This window comes from Labrus bergylta, chromosome 4 (assembly GCF_963930695.1).
Source record: "Labrus bergylta chromosome 4, fLabBer1.1, whole genome shotgun sequence".
Taxonomy (NCBI): Eukaryota; Metazoa; Chordata; class Actinopteri; order Labriformes; family Labridae; genus Labrus; species Labrus bergylta.
In genome coordinates, this window is record NC_089198.1 from 24,521,818 (window position 1) to 24,535,315 (window position 13,498).

The window sequence follows — 13,498 nt, forward strand, 5'->3', positions numbered from 1 at the left end:
AGGTACACCCTGGACTGTTCACTAGTCAACACCAGGGCTGACATACAGAGACAGACAACCAGTCACACTCACATTCACACCTAAGGGAAATTTAGAGTCACCAATTAACCTAACTGTCGGACTGTGGGCGGAAGCCGGAGTACACAGAGAGAACCCACGCATGCACAGGGAGAACAACAGTGCTAACCACTGTTACCACGGTGTGCAGCCTAGAACTTTTTCCCATTGAGAATGTGTTCTTTTGATTCATCTCACATGTGGGTAATCTACTTAATTTATTTGTCCCTACACTTTTTGTAAACACCAAAACAACGTGACGTGAGTAAACCATCCACCTCGGAAACACCTACAGCGGCGCATTAAGCAGTGGCATTAGCAAAGCTCCTCTGCATTAGACTACATGTTACATAACGTGACATTTGTATCCGGAGAGCAGAGAGAAGAAAACAAGTCTGGAAGCTAGAAAGAGAGATGCACACAGACACAGACTCATAATATCCGTTCGCTTGACACTTGCTTTATTGTGACTTCACAAGGCTTTGTGCTGTTCATGAAGAGAAATCCCAATTCTCAGCTGTTTTTTCTCAGTGGTTTATCAAAGTCCGTTAAATCACTAAAGCTCTAGAATGAGCGGGACTTGTTTTCCCAGAGACACAGTCAAACAGTCAATTACAATACACTCTGAAACACACTGTGCCTGTTTGTTTGACTGTGCGTAAACTGCCTGAACATGTTCATTGATCAGCTGCCATGTGGCATTAACAGTTCTCTTGCAGTCAATGCAGCCATGATGTGACAGCTATGTCTACTGATTGGTTTGAACATGAAATTGAGTAAATCATTTTACAGCGAATATTATTGTTTAGATGCAGTAATAACAAAATCTGTAAACTACAAAATCGTGCCAGATGACATGAGTTTGGAGATATTATGAGTTAAACCAAATGACAGTAAAATGACCATGATCATTATAGAGTAGGTCATGTAGTTTCAAAGTTAATTCTGCTGTTAAATTTGATTTCTATTTTAAGGTATTGTGCCCACATGTACTATAGGCTAGTACAAAAAAAAACAACAACACATATTTCAGACTGCACATTACATATTAGTTGTATTTAAATTGACACTTTCTATTTAGGTTAAAATGGTTAAAATGTTTTGTTTACTTGCACTGTTGTTAATTTACTCCTCTATGTGCCTTTGAATTGCCCACCGGGGACAAATAAAGTTTTTTTAATTGAATTGAATTGAATTACTTTACCTGTGTACAGACTTTCATCTGCGGCTTATGATGTTGGAAACACATTGCTTTTAAATATCTTTATACTGTTTTTAAATACAACTTTATTTACTCAGCTTTGTCATGTCTACTTCTCTGTTGGCCCATTAAGATAAATACAATTTAAAAAAGTTGTATATGTACTTGTACTTTTACAAAAAAAAAGAAGCTGATTCTAAATATGAATCCAAAAAAACTCCATAGTATGTTAGGGTTTCTTTAAGAGGAGAACACAAACTGCTTAAAAAGGAACAGCAAGGCTGCTGAAACTTTTTCAAATGGAGTCTGGGTAAAAAGTTACCTTAGTTGACAATGTATTGACATTGTAAGCAGCTATGTTCACAATATGAACATAACATCTGCAATAGTTTCCTCTATTGTTGCTAAATCTTTACGAATGCTTTATGTTAGTTGAATGCCATGCAGATGATGTGAGAATTCTATCAAGGGAAACAACTTGTTACATTAAATATTACCTGTAAGATCCAAACCTCAATAAACAAAAAGGCTTATGAAGAATAAATGCTCAGGATCATTATGGTAAAGATTACATCCAAAGAAAGTTAATCATGTGCACTAAATAGAAAGAATCATAAAGAAACAGGTTCAGAGGTGCAGATCCAACATGGATGAACAGGTTTTCTTTAAATGGTTATCTTTGATTTTGTGTAATATCCCTTTATTGCAGTTGATCCTTAGTGTCCCATAATTCAGAGAGTTGTGATGATTTCTATCTACTGAGACATAGCACAGGGAGGATTAAAGAAGCCGAGCCAAAATAGATGCAGGAGCCACCTGAGCACCCCATGTCTCTGCAGTGCATCTCTCTGTGTGAGGTAGATGAGATTACAGGTTGACTGCTGCAGGAAGAAAAGGATTTCCTGAGGAGTACTGTGGTGCAGCATGATGGTACTATAATCTACTGCTGAAAGGGGTTCCTGCAAATAGCCACTACATCCTATAGACAGGGTCCATGATGGTCATCAGTAGAATTGGGTAACAATTAAACCACTACTGAGTATTGATTCATTGGCACCCAGTGTTTTTTTCCCCTGAGTGTGCATATTTAGAGGTAGTTTAGAGTTTAGAGATAAAGACAAGGAGTGAGACGATGTTCATCATGTGGCTTGTTCAAGTCGCAGTAAATAAAGCCATATCTCCTTTCTCAGAGGCAGCAGACTCGTTTTAGAACAGAATGCCATTAATCAGGTCTAGGTAAAATGCTTAATATGTTCCTATATTTATTCCTTATCTATACATAGATAGTCTCAATGAGAGCCAATATTTCCATTTGTTATCAACCACGAGTAATATCGCCTAAATAATCTGGGGGAAAGGCTAAATGTAGCTCTAGCAAAAGTTCAGACAGGAAGACTATATTTTGCACACTCGTTTTATTGTTTATTCTCATACCATGTCAAATCACTCCTCCACGCATGCTCACTCATTCCTTCTCGTAATCATCACCTGGTCGCATCTATCCAATAGCACTGCTCCACTCCCTCATTGTTAGCCTATCACATTGCTGCTGTCTCTTTTGAAAATGGCTTTCTCTTCCACTAGTTCATTCATGCCATCGTAACGAGCGACCCTTCACCTCCCCATTGCCACCAAGCCTTCGCAGTTTCATCACCTCCTTCATCCCATCAGCCTCTGATGACATCATCAGCCATCGTCCGGTCAACCCCAGCCTTCGCAGTTTGCCTCTGATGATGTCATTAACCATCTCCTCATCAACTCTAGTCTTCACAGTTCAATCAACTTCTTCATCGCATCAACCCGGATGACATCATCCGCTAACACCTCCACCACCAGTGTCTGGACTCTAGGGGGGATAAGATCTTGTTGCCACTCAGGGCAGACAGCTTCAATCACCCTGTCTCCCTGTAGAGTTCAAGCGCCAAAGATTCTCTGACAATCATTCTATGTCACATATGTAAAATAAACCTTTCATCTTTCAATCATTTACTTGTCTCTCCTGATTGAACGCCACTTTTTTAAAATTTTGTAAATATTCAACTTTAGTTTCTAATATTTAACCAGATATGACAAAACAGGGGCCCCTGTGATTGAGCGGTTAGTTTGCACACCCTATATGTACAGAGGCTGTTGTCTTTGAAGCAGGCGGCCAGGGTTCGAATCTGACCTGTGGCTCTTTTCCAGCATGTCATTCCCCACTCTCTCTCTCTCTCTCTCTCTCTCTCTCCTCGATTTCCAGACTCTATCCACTGTGCTGTCTTTCCAATAAAGCATAAAAAGCACTCGCTCATATCTTTTTACGTTAAGATCAGTTACCGGTTCAGATCATTTCATCTTTGGGGAAATCATGGAGAAAGAGGTGCAGAGTAAACATGTCAGAGAGCACAGAGGCCATAGTTGGCCCTCATCAATTGTTTACTTGGGGGTCTGTCCGTCTCTCTCTGTCTCTCTTTCTGTCAGTATGAAGTTCTTCTAACACCCCCACCTTTTGAAGTGCTGGTCACAGAACCCACTTTTGCCGTGTCAGAAATGCTGGCATTGAACCATCAGACATATGCAGATTTCTCTCAAACATTTCTTCTTTTGAAGTTTTCAGATGGCCTTTCAGCAATTTCTACCTTGGGCATCAGCTCAGTTCATGACGCATGCTTATATATATATAAATAAATACATAAATATATATAAATATAAATTTATATACAGTCAGTACATGCAAGTCTTTATTCCCATTCTCAGATGAAAGGAATGCTAGAGCCCCTTATCTCTGAGGGAGATGTATAAAAATGTGGGGTTAATGTCAGGTTATCAGACTAAGCGTCCTTAAAACTGGCCTCTTCTAGGGCTCACTCTGGGCTCAAGTATTGTGGCCCATAGGTCAGATTGAAAAGCAGTCAGTAGACAGAAAACTTAGATGCGAATCACTTCCTCTTTGAAAAACAGCTACTACTCAAAATCAGTTAATTATCCTACACTAAGCAATATGCGAAGCCTGCAAGGAAAAAAAATGGTCAGGGAGAAGAACATCAAAGGGTGTCTGGATCGTGCCCTGTGGGACCTCTATGAGGCTAGCCACAAAGTCAGACAATCAGCTCTGCAGTGTGACACCCTGTGGACATACAGTCAGAAAGTTCACAACCAAGGACACCATGGCGGCGTCTCCCTGCATCACTGTCAGCCTGATCCTCAGCAGGGCAGGTTAGAAGGTGTTGTTATTATCATGCAACATGACTTTGGTAGTGCTACCTGTGCCTTTCCCTGTTAGTTGAGCTTAGCTGAAGCAGAACAATGCTGGTGTCCTCCCCTTTGGGTGGTAGACAAACTAAAAATGGGTCCAGAGATAATTTTAAAAAAGGTGATTGGGGACACTAAGATGCCTATTCTACATATTGAAATCACACAGGATGTGTCGTAGTGTCCTTTCTAGACTCGGGCTTATAGGTTGAAGATGTGCTGATTTACTCAACAGCTGTGCTGCTCATGCTTTAAGGACCCTCAGACTAATGCCGCTGGGACCTGCAGGCTGTCCTTTATTGAGTCTACACAGCTCTATTTTTATCTGCAGTACAGAGAAGATTTGCTGTCATGAGTAATCTAAATTTGCTTGGAAAGTAGATGACTGGCAACCCACCTCAGCTTTACAAAATTGGATTATATAGCTCAGTGTGGAAGTTTTAGATCACTTGATACTTTCACCGTTTCCTTTTTTTGTTTTTGCTGCACAAGAAGTATTACAAAGCGACACAGCATAGTCTTTACATTTGGTCTGTCATTCATGGGAAAATGTAGCAGCATCTTATCAACCAAAGGCAGCAGGATATGTGGAACCTGATGTTTTTACCATTATGACAAGTCATATGCATTTGGGTATGTTAACCCACCATGGACGAAATAATCCAAAATCGTCTCACTTGTTCATTTTTAGTAGGCAATGCCTCTGTAGAGGAATTAAGATCACCTTTCAGTGTATTTATGGTAGGGTAAGCAATGAAATGTCCCTCCTTCATCCAAAAAAAACTTGTCAAAATCACAACATGATGGGGCACCAGCTTAGCCCAGCAGGTAAAGGGGTGCACACCACGAGCTGAAGCGCTAGTACAAGGTTCAAGTCTGACCCTTGACATTTGCCACGTCATCCCTCACTCTCTTCTTCCAACATTTCCTGTCTATCTCCACTATCCTATTTGAATAAAGACAAAATTGCCATTCTCATTGAAGCTGTTTCGGGGAACTTCTCCAAGTGAGACTTAATCAACAGAACATTTAAATCTCTTTGTGCCGTCATTTTAGTTTTTTAACTACAAGTTACCACTGCAAAAGATTATTAATGATTAAATTCTAATCATGAGACATATTATAGCTGCAAACACAACCATAAACACTATTATCAAACTTGTATATTAGGTTTCAGGATTGTTTGAGTTAACGTCACAGTAGCAGCACAAGGTGCCTGCCAGATAAAGATCTCTGTCTCTGCGAGCAAAATCTCACACTGTGTTAGTGATGATGTGGAAATAGAGGAAGTGGAGCCGGCTCTGAGTTTGTCCCTGTGAGCTATTCCACTGAGGCAGGACTAATTCAAGGCACTGGTGCAGGCAGAGCACATTTCTGACTAACACAACCATCTGTGTGTTACGCATGATAAATCTATCCTCTTCACGTTTTACTTGACACTGCATTATATTCACACGGTTAAAATTAAATCACCCACTGACTTAGTGTCTCTGGTGCTTGCGTAAGAATAAAGCTGCCATTTGAAGGTGTTAACAATGCTGAAAGAAGCACAACAATGGCCACAATCCACTGGTGTAAAGACACATGAGGAGACGAAGGAAATGTGCAAATCCCAACCAGACTAATCCCTGCCAACGTTGCCCACCTCCTCCGCTAGCCACCCTGCCAACTCTTCTGCTTTTCTTGGATGGACAAATATGTACATGCAAACAAAACGCCATGTGACCGTTCAAGGATTAGAAAATATGAAGCTTCTTTGTCGAGTTAAACGAGGAAAGGAGGTTTGAATAACGTAAATGTGAAGTGGACTGGCATGAGTGTGGTACTTAAATAAGGTATTAAATGCATATGTGTATATCAACTTGAAATTCAAGAAATGATTGAATGATAGAGTCAAATACAGTAGTAATGAGCAGCAAAAGATGAACAACAAAGCAATATGAGAACCAGGAAACCGATTAATAGAAGGTCACTTAAACTTAAGGCCGGGGAAATATATGTAACAAAAACGATAGGAAGTTTAACTAAAATATAAGTATGTTAAACAAAGCCATTAAAATACACCAAAATAGTTTGGTACATGTAATAATAATACAATTGAAATGAAATAAAAACATGGTATGCGCGCTTAGGTAAAACATTTCAAAATAGAAGATCAGAGGTTTAAAATAACATTTTTTAGAGTGTCAAAAATGTTAAAAGTGTATAAAGGTGGTGTACACTATGATAAAAGCAGTCCTCTCAAGATCGATCCATTTTTATTCACATAGTTCGAAATCACAGCAGAAGTTATCTCATCAGGCCATGTAACAATATTATTACTGTTCTTCTATTTTTACATGTTCTTAATTTCTGTAAAGCAACTTTTCACAAGCCCTGCTTTTTTCAAAGCGCTATATAAATAAATGTGACCTTGACTTTACATAAAGAGCAGCTCTAGACTGGACTATTTCTTATATTCATTACAGGGTATCCAACATTAAATCCACCAACAGGTAGATACCTCAATCAGAAACAGATTTATGAACAGCCATCTGCCTCGACAGGATTAGCCAATAATGAGCCTAGGATAGAGGCAGAGGAAAGAAGTCTCAACCTAACTTGTTGAACATGTCAATCAACCAACCAACCAACCAACCAATCAATCAATCAACCAACCAACCAATCAATCAACCAACCAATCATACAATCAATCAACCAACCAACCAACCAATCATACAATAAATCAATCAGTCTTTATTTGTATAGCATCAATTCATAACAAATGAATCTCAAGACACTTTACAAAAACACAAGTAAAAGACCTTACTCATTGTTCTTATTTTACAAAATACAGGTAATAGACCTTACTCTTTATTATATTATGTTACCAATCAAACATTAATCCATCATGAGCACAGCACTAAGCAACATTTAGCCAAGTTACAGTGGCAAGAAAAAAACGTCCTTTTAACAGGCAGAAAGTTCGAGCAGAACCAGACTCATGTTGAATGGCCATCTGCATAAACTCTTTGGGCTTGGACCATTTAACAATAACATGTAGGCTGTAAAATTAAAGATTCAGTATCAACTATTGAATTATCAGTAGCAGTCTTGAAGCTAAATCAAAGTATTTTCGTTTATGGCTGCTGCACTGACCTATATCTTTCAGTTGATTGTTGGTATGCTTTCAACTGTGTGAGTGGCATCAATGTGACAGTTCAATCACAGAACAACATTTTTCACTTAAAGGTTGTGTAACACTGCCCTTCTTTGTCTTGAGTTTGATTTCTCCTTGCTTAAGGTCTTTCATTTGTCTCTGTGGTTTTGTGCTACATTTGAGCCACAAGGCTGTTTTCTTGGTTGATGGACAGCAATTTATTAAAAGAAAAAAAAAAAATCACTGGTATGTCCCCTCAAAGCCACCGCTCACAGCATGCCACAAATTACACACTTGTTTAGCTGCTTTGAGAAATAGTCAGTGAGGCTGTAGCCTTTGGATGAGTTTCAAATTGAAGTCAAGATGAAAGGCTATTATTTCGCAGAGCTGAGTGATCAAAACAGCTCTTGCAAGCAGAACACCTGAGCCAGTTAGTTTCCTTCAAGCGATTTGAAAAGTTGTTATGAGCTTGGGACACAGAGTAAACTGAGCCGCACTATGGAAGCATGTAAACCTCACAGTATGTTGCAAGAACTGGCACTACAAGACATCAGAGGGCATGTGAGGACATGATGGAGGGAGTCAAGATGACACAAACACTACACGACCAAACAAAAAATCAGGGGCAGGATGATAGACGAGGATTTTTAACATTGAAGTGACATAAAATTATCAGTTGGCAATGACTATGACAATGATATTATGTTCAATATATATTGTGGAATTCAGCTGGTAAAACAAATATTTGACTCATTTATAAACTAGACCCCAATTCCCAGAAGAATCTTAAGACTAAAACAACAGCTCAGGCTGAGCAATGTAGCAACCAGTTGACAATTTTGGACGTACAGATCTGCACCTACCTGCAAAATGAGAAGAATGTCTCAACAACTGCAGGAGGAACTGAAAAGTGCATGTTACATTTTTTCATCATGACCACTGAAGCTCTCTGTTAGTGACAAATGAGCTGACAAAACAATCTTTCTTCCTTTTTTTCCTGAAATGATTGAGAAAAGAAGCAGGCCAAAAACATTTCCATTTGACTGGATATAAAAAAGGAACTTCATAAACTTCAAAAGCTAATTATTGTTAGCATCAGTTAAGTCCCAAGATACCATCCATCCATCCATTATTTTTATATAGCTTGTCCCATTCGGGCGCGGGGGGCTGGAGCCAATCCCAGAGACATATAGAGACAACCACAATGACATTCACAGCTACGGGTAATTTAGAGTGACCAAATAACCTAACTGTCGTCTGTGGGAGGAAGTACAGAGTATCCGGAGAGAACCCACTCATGCATGGGGAGAAGATGCAAACACAGAAAGGACCTGTCCGACGTGGATTTAAACCAGGAACCTTCTTGCTGTGAGGCGACAGCGCTAAGCACTACACCTTGGTGCTTCCCTTTTTTTGGAAAAAGGAAAAAAATGGATGAGTGGACAAAACTTTTCAGAAACCTTTAAATCAACTTGCTTTGGTTAAGTTGCATTGAGGGGAATAAGGTTGCTAGATGTTTTCTTTAGGATGAAAATAGACAATATTTCTACTAAATTAAAGGTAAAGTATGCCATTTCTGTCAGACAGCTTAAACTGAGTGATGTTTTCTCAATTAATATGTTTTTTTTTCCATCATATGACTGCATCACTCACACGTAAAGTAGTCCAAGCTGCCTTTAATGAAATCTACCTTTTAATTTCTGTATCTATCGCTGTCAAAATGCTGCCAGTTTACTGAATACCATGTATGTATTATATGCTACAATGTGATTCTCAATAGAAGTCTATAGTTCTGCTGAATCACTCTATATTGTTGTTTATTTTTTCTAAACTGTTCATTACGAATCCGTCCATAATATAGACTTGAATGCGAAATGAGCTTTAAAGTTCTCTTTGTTCTCAAAAGATGTCTAAGCCCTGTCTCATTGTGATTTACATTCATAAGCATGTTTTAATATAACACGGTTTTATGCCATTATACTTGAATGTGTCCTCAGTAACCCTCTCAGCTCCTTACTCAGTCATACCCAGATGTTCTTAATGGTAGGCAGATGCACTCAGTCTTAAGAGCAGCTCTGGGAAATGCATGTAATGATTTCAGGTTGCTCGTAGAAATGCTGATCTTACTTCTGAACGTGGTCGTTATAATAAAATCTTTGTTTTATCTCACATATTCACATTTAATTGGTTTTCCAAAAACTTGTGCTCATCTCTATCACTGATCTTCTATGGGTTTTTTTTTTTTTTAAGAAGCCATGATAAGCGCTGAGTTGCAGATATTGTCTGGAACTTAATAACATACTGTAGGTTTCAGGATATGTTAACATTGGGCCTCATTCACCAATATTTTCTTAAGAATGTTTATATGTTTTTGCTAAAGTTGTTCTTTAGATTTCTAAAAAGACTCTCCGTCAGATTCATTAACGTGTTCTTAAGAACGGTTGGTGAAAGAGGCCCAATGTTTCCTAAATTGTAATAGACTGCATCTCATGTGCAAATGAAGTTCATCTTATTTTGTGTGTGTGTGTCTGCGATCACACTGACATATTTAGTCTCAGATGCAAAAGTGTCCTTTCAAAAGGCCAAAAAGAAAACATGTCAGATCATCCCATGTTTCCTGTATGAATTAACCTGCTTTGTTGCCATAAAGAAAAACAACAGCGAACACAAGGGCTTCCTCTTTGCAGTTTTCTGTTCAACTCAAACTGTTCTCTTTTTTTGATAGAAATGTGAAACTACCTCAAAATATATTAGATTTATAAAAACAGATGACCAGGGGTTCAGATCATAAATCATTAGCCCCAGTGAGTCTAATCTGTCAACACTTAGTGTGCGATTGTCATAACATTTAAACGTATCTGTTGGGACAAACCTTGACCGGCCCAAGTTTGACTAAACACAACATGGCAGCTGAACCTCTTCGCACAAAGAATAATCTTGTCTCGTCCTCGTCAGATTAGCTGTTATACTTTTTGTCAGAGGTGCTGATTCCTTTCAAAGTAAAACAAAGTCATATGTGGGATGTTTCAGAATATCTCAGACTATGGTGGGCCCAAAGTTTATCTTCCACCATCAGGTATATTTAACTAATCAGAAAAGGTAAAGGGTCTCTGCTACTATTAATGCTGATTACCTTTGATGCATTGAGCTTTTAATGTTACATTTACCTGCTGACTTCTACCTAGAATAAGTGTTTTATTGCTTAAATATGCAAAAGATCTGGTGCCCTTCAACCAGTCCTGTCTCATTCAAATATGCTGCGTGTTTTTTCATCGTTTTTTGTATTTGATTACTGTATGTCTTTAGATGTGCTGCAGCCAACTGAAGCTGTTCCCAGGGTTGCAAAATTAATCATTTGGACAGCCTTTAAAAAAGTTTGAATATCAAATGTACTTTTCAAAATCCATGCTGGATGTCCTTGTTTTGTGGTGTGTTCCCTCCGTGACATTTTGACACACTCATAGCTTCTATAAAAGGAACAGCTGGAGGGAGAAAGGAAGCACACAAAAAAAAGATGCTCAAGTTTTTCTGTGTCATGCACATTTGTGGCGTGTGCAGAAGTGTTGCTGACACTTTTTTTGGGGGGGTGAAAACAAGACACCCACTTCTCCTGCCGACACTTTGCTGTTTAAAATAAATCTTTGTAATGCAACTGACATTGGTGTGGATTGTTGCTACACAGGCACAAACAACAACAGAAAAAAAGCTTGTTGTTTGTTTTAGAGCTGAATGGGAAGGGTAGAATTTAGTGCAGGCAATCTGCCAGAGTAGAAATGCCACTGTTGTTTTCCTGTTTCCTCAGAGTGCCTGGAAGCCGCCGTGTCTCCTCCTCCCACGTCTGACAGTTGAAATATCAGTGGGAGATGTGGGTCTGCAAGTGCTGCAGCAAGTAAAAATCAATAAAAAAAAAAGCTCTCAAGATGACTGAGACATGGTGCAGGTATTGTCTTATTGTCTTTATCTGGTTATATGAAATGTCTTAACCTGATTAAATAACATAATGTATGTGTGTATTTATTTTTAATACGTTCAATTACTTAAAACAATTTAATGATATATATAATCAGTATGTTACAATGGAGTATTAGGCCCACATATATATATATTTTTTTTTAATTCCGTGATTAATGTAAAAAATATGTACAGGCGGCTGCTGCTCTTCTGATAAAACTAAAACTAAAAACTCTTTATTCTCGTAAATTTATGACTTTAATCTTGTGAATTTATGATTTTATTCTTGTACATTTACGACTTTAATCACATACGTTTATTCTTGTAAATGTATGACTTGGAATGTAACACCTACTATCATTATTATGAATGTCAAAGTGAATCTTACAGCACCTTCTAATTAACATAATGACCCCTCCCCATTTCATTATCATTATAGTTGCTAATGCTAATATTAGACTGATCAGTCTACTATCATACTGAGTTGATACTGCTAATACTACACATACCATTATTACTGTCATTGCAGCTGTAGGCCAACGAACTACTACTATCTACTTTCTTCATTGCTGTCTCTCTCTCTCTTCCTGCATCTACCTTTCCCCTCACAACCCCAACAGTTTCAGCAGATGGCTGTTCAACATGACTCTGGTTCTGATCAAGGTTTCTGCCTGTTAAAAGGAGGGTTGTTTTTTTTTTTTGCCACTGTAAATTTGCTGAATGTTACTGCCCATGATGGATTCATGTCAGGTCTTTATAAATAATACCAGAGTTCGGTCTAGACCTGCTCTTTTTGTGAAGTGTGTTGAGAGATAACATTTGTTGTGAATTGGTGCAATACAAATAAAGACTGATTGATTGATTACAAATATCAGGGCCTGGATGTGCTGAAGTTATCTGTAAAAGTCAGGATTCATGTGTGAAAAGGGACAATACACCATACTGTTTCTTCATCTAAGAGGAATGCAAGAAAAGCTGTTATGGCAACAAAGCAGAAAAAAAAGCAAAAGAAAACAAACTGAAATCGATCCCTCAATTGACAATAACAGCACCAGACTGGGATTTAGAGTGACTTGCCAAGTACATGTTTTTTTCATGCAGTTTCTCTCAAGGGGGAGAAAGCTTGCCGCTGGGTCAGCAGGAAAAGTTGTCAGCGTTTCACTGCTTTGGATGAAATCATTTCTCTTTGAAGGTTGTAATGAGATAAACCTAGAAGAAAGCCACTGCAAAAAATATAAAAAGAGAGCTAAAGACAAGAGGCGGGCTAAGAGCTAACTGAGAGGATTATTTTAAGGGTGATTGAACATGAAATAGGGGGAGTCTTAGATATAAACACAGTGATGGCAGCTAGTTTAAATTATCAGAGAGGACCAAATCTTTCAGCTTTGGCTATTTCATACTAAAGTAAAATAAAAAAATCACATTTGTTTACTATAAGAATGAAGGAACCAGAAAAATACCAGAAAAAAGGTTGGGGTTATTTAAACTTTATTCCCTTGTGGTGTAAGCCATTTAGGCCGTCCAACAATATATGTGGAAGGAGACAAAAATCTAGTCATACAGGCAAAGAAAATGTCAATAAGTGCCTGAATTAATTACCAACTAAGATTATATGCATCCATGGTAAAGAAGAAGCTTTCTCTCAGGTGTATTCTGCATGGGTTTAGCCCTTTACATCATATAGGCTTTTAATTGCCTATGTGCAAGATGACTATCCATTAGAGATCTTCTTGAAGCTAAATATTCCCCCTGGTAACACATTAATGAACCTGAGAGGAATTTGTTCTTTGTGATTGGCTCAGCATTAGCCAGAGATGAATTTAAGGGGGAAAGAAAGATGTGTCTCTTCTGAAAAGGTTTGTAGGTTTTGTTTTGTTGTGTGGGTCATCTTGGACAGCAGGACACAAGCACAGAGAGAG

The 13,498-nt window shown here is 38.4% G+C and overlaps 1 protein-coding gene across 1 annotated transcript in view; it reads right to left on the bottom strand.

The window, feature by feature from the left end:
* Window positions 1-13,498, bottom strand: part of LOC109999340 (corticotropin-releasing factor receptor 2) — a 47,058-nt gene that overhangs the window by 21,127 nt on the left and 12,433 nt on the right. The gene's annotated exons all lie outside the window — the stretch shown is intronic.